Here is a 9,698-nt window from a genome sequence, read left to right as displayed (position 1 = left end):
GGTCTATATCATACCGAGTATTAAACTTGATTTTGTTTTTGCCTGTCTCACGAGGGTAGTTTATTCTGTTTCATCCTATCTTCCACAGGATTAATTTCATTTACCTCCCAGACATATAGGGCTGAACCACCCCCTTGATTGTCCATTCTATTTTCTAAACACTCTGTACCCCTGAATGTTATATTCATTTCTATCCTCGGGATTTCGCTTTTTTTGGATATTCCCACCACATCCTAGTGCCGTACTGCAACAGCTTCCAGTACTGGCATCTTATTTCAAATGCTTCTAGTCCCTCTTGCATCCCCATCTGCCTATTCCTGATCTCTGGTACATGTGTGCCACTCTGGATATCTGTGTCCATACCTACCTGTTAACTGCATTCTATCCTACGAGCTATCTCATCTGGGATCCTGTTTCCGCTCTGCCCTCCCCCCACCTATTTACTTTAAATGATTTTCAATTCCTCGCAATCCGTTTGTCCATACTTGGTTTAAGTGTACCATATCTCCCCTGTCTTTTGTATTCTGAAAGAATTCCCAGTTGCAATACCAAGTTGTGAGCTTCTTGTTTACCTCTTCAATTATTTTTGTCAAATTGTCCTCCATTCCCAAATGCTGGAAATGTACCAGAGGATATTCTTTGCATCGTCTATTATTAAGCTTTGAGCCAATCATCATATACAAGTCTTTTAAGGCTCTTCTGCTATTTATCCCATTGTTATTTGTCCCTACATGGATGACTACTGGGTCTCTACCTGAACCAGTCAGTATTCCTTCTAACCTTTCCTCTTTATGTACTGCTCTAGTTCTAGGTAAACAGCTCACCATCCTGTAGATATTGTCCTTATGTCACAATAACTTGCATTTATATAGCATCTTTAACATAATAAAAGGCACTGCACAGGAATGTTATAAATCAAAATTTGACACCAAGCCTCATGACAAACATAGCTGTTCCATTTTTCAGAGCAAAGAATTGTCTATAACTCCAACCTGTGACCTGCAAACTGGATCTTTGTCCATCTCGGGCTCTATTATCTTCTGCAATGTTGGACAGTGTGTGGTATCCATTCACTAATATAATCTCATGGGTAACTTCATAGGGTTTCCTACCTTTCTTGCTTTTATCAACCTTCATCCATCAAGCAACCCCAGTTCTTTGTCTTCCTTCAGCACCTGTATCGCTGTTGTGACAAACTGTTTCTCATTGTGCTGCTTTGTAGCTTCAATCGCTTTAGTTTCATTCTTGAGATGTGGTGCTAGCCTGGCCGTATCACTTGCCTGGGGTCACTCACTTACTCAAATCACTGGCCTTCAAAAATCCCCTTCCTTTTGTCTGCACTTGTAAGTTCCGTACCTTGCTCTAAAGCAATAACACTTTAAGTTTATTGATTAGTTCTCACATCCTTTCACCCCTCCATTGTACCTGGCACTCCTCACTTGTGAACAGCCCACAATAAACACACCTCAGTTTTCATTTGTTAGTCCTGTCAGCTGTTTCCCTTTTTTGTTATATTTCTCCTGTTGCCCCCTTTTTAGTGCCTTCTTTTAATTTTTACTTACCCCAGATGTTTTGTTTTACTTTTTATTTCCCTCGGGTATTGTTATATATTTGGGCTCATCTCGGCTGGTCCTTTTTGCCATCTGATTCACACTGGAATTCCCTTTCACCTTAGGTCCTCCCCACTGTACCTCGACAACCATAACTTCTCACATGCTTTCCTTTAAATCTACTTCTGCTCGCAATGCACTTTAAAAAATGCCTTACGTCATTGATCGTTTTTTCTTTCTGCCATTATTTTATGATTGCTGACATTGTTCAGGAGGCTTTGAAGAATCAAGCTCTCCCAGCTGACAAGTATTGCATTATTAAAGGTTACCTGCTATTGATTTAGATAGCCCCTGATGGAGTCTATCTTCCACTATAGCTTCTTCTTGTACAGATTGACTTCAGCATCTGTCTGCCTTGATGTTGGTGGAATCTTCAGGCTTGCTAAAGGAATCATGGGAGCTCTCTTGGAAGGCGGTCACAAGGTTTGGCTGAAAGTAAGTCATAGTCAGGGCCTGCGCACATCAAGTCAAAATTGGAGTCACTTGCAGGTAACTTCTTCAATTCAGTAGCATCAGTCACTTCTGTGAGCGATCGTCGCCGCTCCTCCACCACAAAACACTCGCCCCACCTCCGCACCAAACATTCGACGAACCTCCGCCACGATCACCCATCGAATCTCAGCCATGATCCCTCATCGCTCCTCCGCCTCGATCACTCGCCGCACCTCTGCCACGACCTTCCCACTCCTCTGCTGTACCTGGGCCCTGCCGATACACCTGCCCACGCTCCAAACGGTGACCTGGGTCTTAATGACGTCACCCGGTCGCCCACCTCAAAATTGTCGCACATTAGGAACAACTTGTTTATTGAAACATCTGTGAACTCGCCCCTTTTGGTGTAGAAGCAAGGCATCCTCGTTCGAGGGACCACCCATGATGATGATTACTTGTATTGGAGTTGACATACACTGCCCGACATCTACTTCTCCGATAGCGTAAACCAGGGACATAACAATAGCCTCATCCTGTAATCAGAACTGAATATTCATTTATTTTGTTTGTGTACTTTGTCACTTGCGCCAAAGGTGGGCTGAGCAAATGCTTGGTGAGACAAGGATATTTAAAAAGCATCAACCTGCTTTATTTTACAGTAAGGTGAATATATCAGTCATTATAATCAGACTAATTTAATTATTCTGTACAACTTATCTTTGTGTAATAATACAAAAGTAAAGGCCATGCTACGCTGCCCCACGTTGGTCCATTGACATAGTTGACTTAAACAAATTGGTTTCTAAACTTCTCATCTTTAAGATAGAAACATAGAAAATAGTTGCAAGAGTAGGCCATTCGGCCCTTCGAGCTTGCACCGCCATTCAATAAGATCATGGCTGATCATTCCTTCAGTACCCCTTTCCTGCTTTCTCTCCATACCCCTTGATCCCCTTAACCGTAAGGGCCATATCTAACTCCCACTTGAATATATCCAGTGAACTGGCATCAACAACTCTCTGTGGCAAGGAAATTCCACAGGTTAACAACTCTGAGTGAAGAAGTTTCTCCTCATCTCAGTCCAAAATGGCCTACCCCTTATCCTAAGACTATGTCCCCTGGTTCTGCACTTCCCCAACATCGGAAACATTCTTCCCGCATCTAACCTGTCCAGTCCCGTCAGAATCTTATATGTTTCTACGTGATCCCCCTCTCATCCTTCTAAACTCCAGTGAATAAAGGCCCAGTTGATCCAGTCTCTCCTCATATGACAGCCCAGCCATCCCTGGAATCAGTCTGGTGAACCTTCGCTGCACTCCCTCAAGAGCAAGAACGTCCTTCCTCAGACTAGGAGACCAAAACTGAACACAATATTCCAGGTGAGGCCTCACTAAGGCCCTGTACAGCTACATTAAGACCTCCCTGCTGCTATATTCAAATCCCCTAGCTATGAAGGCCAATATACCATTTGCCTTCTTCACCGCCTGCTGTACCTGCATGCCCACTTTCAGTGACTGATGAACCATGACACCCAGGTCTTGTTGCACCTTTTCCTAGTCTGCCGCCATTCAGATAATATTCTGCCTTCGTGTTTTTGCCCCCAAAATGGATAACCTCACATTTATCCACATTATACTGCATCTGCCATGCATTTGCCCACTCACCTAACCTGTTCAAGTCACCCTGCTGCCTCTTAGCGTCCTCCTCACAGCTCACACCGCCACCCAGTTTAGTGTCATCTGCAAACTTGGAGATATTACACTGTATTCCTTCATCTAAATTGTTAATATACATTGTAAAGAGCTGGGGTCCCAGCACTGAGCCCTACAGCACTCCACTAGTCACTGCCTGTCATTCTGAAAAGGACCAGTTTATCCCGAATCTCTGCTTCCTGACTGCAAACCAGTTCCCTATCCACGTCAGTATATTACCCCCAATACCATGCGCTTTGATTTTGCACACCAATCTCTTGTGCGGGACCTTGTCAAAAGCCTTTTGAAAGTCCAAATACACCACATCCACTGGTTCTCCCTTGTCCACTCTGCTAGTTACATCCTCAAAAAATTCCAGAAGATTCGTCAAGCATTATTTCCCTTTCATAAATCCATGCTGACTTGGTCCGATCCTGTCACTGCTTTCCAAATGGGCTGCTATTTCATCCTTAATGATTGATTCCAACATTTTCCCCACTATTGATGTCAGACTAACCGGTCTATAATTACCCGTTTTCTCTCTCCCTCCTTTTTTTTAAAAAAAGTGTGTTACATTAGTTACCCTCCAGTCCATAGGAACTGATCCAGAGTCGATAGACTGTTGGAAAATGATCACCAATGCATCCACTATTTCTAGGGCCACTTCCTTGAGTACTTTAGGATGCAGACTATCAGGCCCCGGGGATTTATCAGCCTTCAATCCCATCAATTTCCCTAACACAATTTCCTGCCTAATAAGGATATCCTTCAGTTCCTCCTTATCCCTAGAGCCACTGTCCCCTAGTACTTTGGAAGGTTAGTTGTATCTTCCTTCGTGAAGACAGAACCGAAGTATTGGTTCAATTGGTCTGCCATTTCTTTGTTCCCATTATAAATTCACCTGAATCCAACTGCAAGGGACCTACGTTTGGCTTTACTAATCTTTTTCTCTTCACATATTTATAGAAGCTTTTGCAGTCAGTTTTCATATTCTCTGCAAGCTTCCTCTCATACTCTATTTCCCCCTCCTAATTAAACCCTTAGTCCTCCTCTGTTGAATTCTAAATTTCTTGCAGTCCTCAGGTTTGTTGCTTTTTCTGGCCAATTTATATGCCTCTTCCTTGGCTTTAACACTATCCTTAATTTCCTTTGTTAGCCATGGTTGAGCCACCTTCCCAGTTTTATTTTTGCTCCAGACAGGGATGAACAATTGCTGAAGTTCATCCATGTGATCTTTAAATGTTTGCCACTGCTTATCCACCGTCAACCCTTTGAGTATCCTTTGCCAGTCTATTCTAGCCAATTCACGCCTCATACCGTCGAAGTTATCTTTCCTTAAGTTCAGAACCCTAATTTCCGAATTAACTTTGTCACTCTCCATCTTAATAAGGAATTCTACCATATTATGGTCACTTTTCCCCAAGGGGCCTCGCACAACAAGATTACTAATTAGTCCCTTCTCATTACACATCACCCAGTCTAGGATGGCCAGCTCTCTGGTTGGTTCCTCGACATATTGGTCCAGAAAACCATCCCTAATACACTCCAGGAAATCCTCCTCCACCGCATTGCTACCAGTTTGGTTCGCCCAATCTAGATGTAGATTAAAGTCGCCCATGATTACTGCGTTACCTTTATTGCACACATCCCTTATTTCTTGTTTAATGCTGTCTCCAACCTCACTACTACTATTCAGTGGTCTATACACAACTCCCACTAGCGTTTTCTGCCCTTTGGAATTCCGCAGCTCGACCATACCGATTCCACATCATCCAGGCTAATGTCCTTCCTTACTATTGCATTGATTTCTTCTATAACCAGCAACGCCACCCCGCCTCCTTTTCCTTCCTAAATGCTGAATACCCTTGGATGTTGAGTTCCCAGTCTTTGTCACCCTGGAGCCATGTCTCCGTGATGCCAATCACATCGTATCCGTTAACTGTTATCTGCGCAGTTAATTCATCCACCTTATTCCGAATACTCCTCGCATTGAGGCACAGAGCTTTCAGGCATGTTTTTTTTTTAAAACACACTTTGCCCCTTTAGAATTTTTCTGTAATGTGGCCCTTTTTGTTTTTTGCCTTGTGTTTCTCTGCCCTCCACTTTTACTATTCTCCTTTCATCTTTTGCTTCTGCCTCCATTTTATTTTCCTCTGTCTCCCTGCATAGGTTCCCATCCCCCTGCCATATTAGTTTAACTTCTCCCCAACAGCACTAGCAAAAACTCCCCCTAGGACATTGGTTCCGGTCCTGCCCAGGTGCAGACTGTCCTGTTTCTACTGGCCCCACCTCCCCCAGAATCGGTTCCAATGTCCCAGGAATTTGAATACCTCCCTTCTGCACCATTCCTCAAGCCATGTATTCATCTGAGCTATTCTGCGATTCCTACTCCGACTAGCACGTGGCACTGGTCGCAATCCTGAGATTACTACTTTTCAGGTCCTACTTTTTAATTTAACTCCTAGCTCCCGAAATTCGTCTTGTAGGACCTCATCCCGTTTTGTACCTATGTCATTGGTACCTATATACACCACGACACCTGGCTGTTCACCCTCCCTTTTCAGAATGTCCTGCACCCGCTCCGAGATATCCTTGACCCTTGCACCAAGGAGGCAATATACCATCCTGGAGTCTCGGTTGCGGCCGCAGAAACACCTATCTATTCCCCTTAAAATTGAATCCCCTATCACTATCGCTCTCCTACTCTTTTTCCTGCCCTCCTGTGCAGCAGAGCCAGCTATGGTGCCATGAACTTGGCTGCTGCTGCTCCCCCCTGATGAGTCATCCCCCTCAACAGTACCCAAAGCGGTGTATCTGTTTTGCAGGGGGATGACCGCAGGGGACCCCTGAACTACCTTCCTTACTCTACTCTTCCTGTTGGTCACCCATTCCCTATCTGGCTGTGTACCCTTATCCTGCGGTGTGACCAACTCAATAAACGTGCTATTCACATCATTCTCAGCATCGTGGATGCTCCAGAGTTCATCCACCCGCAGCTCCAGTGCTGCAATGCGGTCAGTCAGGAGTTGGAGGCGGATGCACTTCCCGCACATGTAGTTGTCAGGGACACTGGAAGCGTCCCTGACTTCCCACATAGTACAGGAGGAGCATAACACGTGTCCGAGCTGTCCTGCCATGACTTAACCCTTAGATACACTTAAATTGGCAACAATGCTAAAGGTTACTTACTGATAAAGAAATCGAAAAACTACTTACCAATCACCAGCCAATCACTTACCCCCTTGGCTGTGACATCACCTGATGAGACGTTAAACTGAGGTCCCGTCTGCTCTCTCGGATAGACGTAAAAGAGCCCTACGGCACTTTTTGGAAGAAGAGTAGGGGAGTTACCAGGTGTTTTGGGGCCAATATTTATCCCTTGATCAATATCACTAAAACAGATGATCTGGTCATTATCACATTGCTGTTTGTGGGAGCTTGCTGTGCGCAAATTGGCTGCTGCATTTCCCACATTACAGCAGTGACTACACTTCAAAAGTACTTCATTGGCTGTAAAGTGCTTTGCGATGTCCAGTGGTCGTGAACGGCGTTATATAAATCCAAGTCTTTAACATTGCTAACCTTTTTAGCTCGGTGAAAGCCTTCACAGCTTTCTCTTTAACTAATGTATTTGCCTTTGCAGCCCCAATGTTTCAAAAAGCTTTCTTGCCTGTTTCTATCTTTGTGTTTTATCATCTGCTGTTCACAGCTAGGAATGGGAATCAAAAGACTTTCCAATACCATCGGTGTGAGATGTTTTTTGACTGCCAAGACAGGCTTATCAATTGCTTATTTGCAGTCTATGGGGAAAGATCAAAGCAAGCTCATTCGCGTCATATCCCCTATCGTCTGAGTCCTTTTTTTTACAAAAACTTGCATGAATATACGATGCTTTAAAACACAAAATGTTAAGTAACTGTTCCCAAATCCTTTCTGTGGAATAATGGTCAAATGACCCTGAAAAATTACACATGGATTGGCAGGGTTCAGGAATCACCTGTGGCCCAAGGGCTGGAGCTTAGATACATCCTGCCAAGAGGCTGCACATTCTGTTAAATTACTTCAGATTTTTTGCCACGACGACTGTACCCAAAAGTCCACTCCAACTGTTAATCACTCTGTGTGAAGAACTTCAGGACATCATCTCTGAATTTGCCTTTCACCAGTTTGAACTTGTCCTGGTGTCAAGGTTGACTTTGAAATAGTGCTCTGGATTTACCCTCTCTTAGTTACTTTCTTTCAAATCAGCACAAGTTTCTTTAATCACTACACATTCTGAAATTTGAGATCAGCCACAGTGCTCTTCTCTGAACCATCTAGAGCAAGGAGTCAGCCTTGGCTCAGTGGTAGAACTATCACCTCTGAGTCAGACGGTTGGGGGTTAAAGCCCCACTCCAGAGACTGGAGCAAATAATCTAGCCTGTCCCTTCAGTGCACTACTGAGAGTGCTGCATTGTTGGTGGTGCCGTCTTTCGGATGATGTTAAACTGTTGTTAAATGTCTGCAAAATATTCCATGGCACTAATTTGAAGACGAGCAGTGGAGTTCTCCTTGGTGTGCTAGCCAGTATCTATCCTGCAATCAACTTACCTAAAAAATGTGTCATTTGTGGGACCTTCCTGTGTACAAACTGGCTTCTGCCTTTCCTAAATTACAAAAGTAATTACATTTAAGAAAAAAGGTAATTAGTTGGCTGTAAAGCATTTTGGGACATCCAAAGGTCGTGAAGGTGCTATACAAATGCAAGTTCTTCTTTCTTACAAGCTCTCCTTTGGTTTCAGTAACTGAATCTGGCCGCAGCCGAGAAAAAGTTTTTCATAGCTTCGTCCACTATTGCAGTCAATGGCAATCACAATTTTCTTGATTTATGCTTGTTTTCTCATCACAGCTAAAAAATAATGGAGCATTTGACTTGGTATTGACATACTTTATGGCCCACACATGACTTCCAGCCTGGGAAGACCACAAAGGGACCATTAAAGCTGTGGAACTTCATCCCTGCAATCTGGAAATAATTCTGAGATTTTTTTTTCATTTCTAATTCAGTTTTGGCAGTCTTTTTTTTGCCTTCCAGACTCCAGAGTTTCTGAAACCCCACCCCTCTCTATACGTTAAGGTGAAAGGATTGCATTGGCCTATCCACTGGACATTCCCTTGTTCTTGATTACCGTGGAGGACTTGGAGAAGAAGCAGAGGGAGTGTCCATACACCGAGGCACCATAGCCGGAGACTGCAGTAAAGTCACGACTAACCCACCCCTTCACAAAGAAACTTTACAGGGCGAAAATGCCATTAGAGACACTGCCGGGGGAACTGTGCAAGCGCAGATTGTGCTTCACCAAGAAAGCGATTAGCGCCTCGAAGAAAGGCTGCAGGAAAACCTAAAGCCCGCAGGTCCTCATCAGTTAAAACGAAGGCAACAACGGCACTTAATTTCTACAGCTCTGGCTCCTTCCAGTCAGGCACTCTAACATCAGTCAAGGCATTGTGAGGTCTTGCATTCAACAGGGCATCACACCTTCATTGATTATGTTCCCTGCAGAACAGAGACAGGGCCATCAACTTCTACAAGGCGGATGGATCCTGGGGATATGTCTACTGCCCTATAAGCTATGGCGGATGACACCATTTCACATCGCTAACGCAGCACAGGAAAGGTGTAACTGCGCACATGCGGTGACCCCTCAGGTTGTGATGAGGACCATCGCAGTGCTTAAAGCTCAAGGTGCTTGGACAGGCCATAGCGTGTCCTAACTGATAAAGTGATGAAGATTGTGGTGATCTGCTGAGCACTGCACAATTTCGGCCGACAGGAAGGTCTCAGCCTAGACTTGAAAGATGAGATACCCGTGGAACGGCAGTATCCTGACCCACATGTCCCAGAGCCAAGTGGTGATGGCCCCCTAGAGGAAGGCATGGTCGCAGTGACCAGAGAGCGGCTGGTAGCTCAGGTTTTTGGTCAATG

The sequence above is a fragment of the Pristiophorus japonicus genome, chromosome 4 (genome assembly GCF_044704955.1).
Source record: "Pristiophorus japonicus isolate sPriJap1 chromosome 4, sPriJap1.hap1, whole genome shotgun sequence".
NCBI lineage: Eukaryota > Metazoa > Chordata > Chondrichthyes > Pristiophoridae > Pristiophorus > Pristiophorus japonicus.
The sequence above is the reverse complement of the archived record's forward strand: the minus strand, read 5'-3'. Positions refer to the sequence as shown.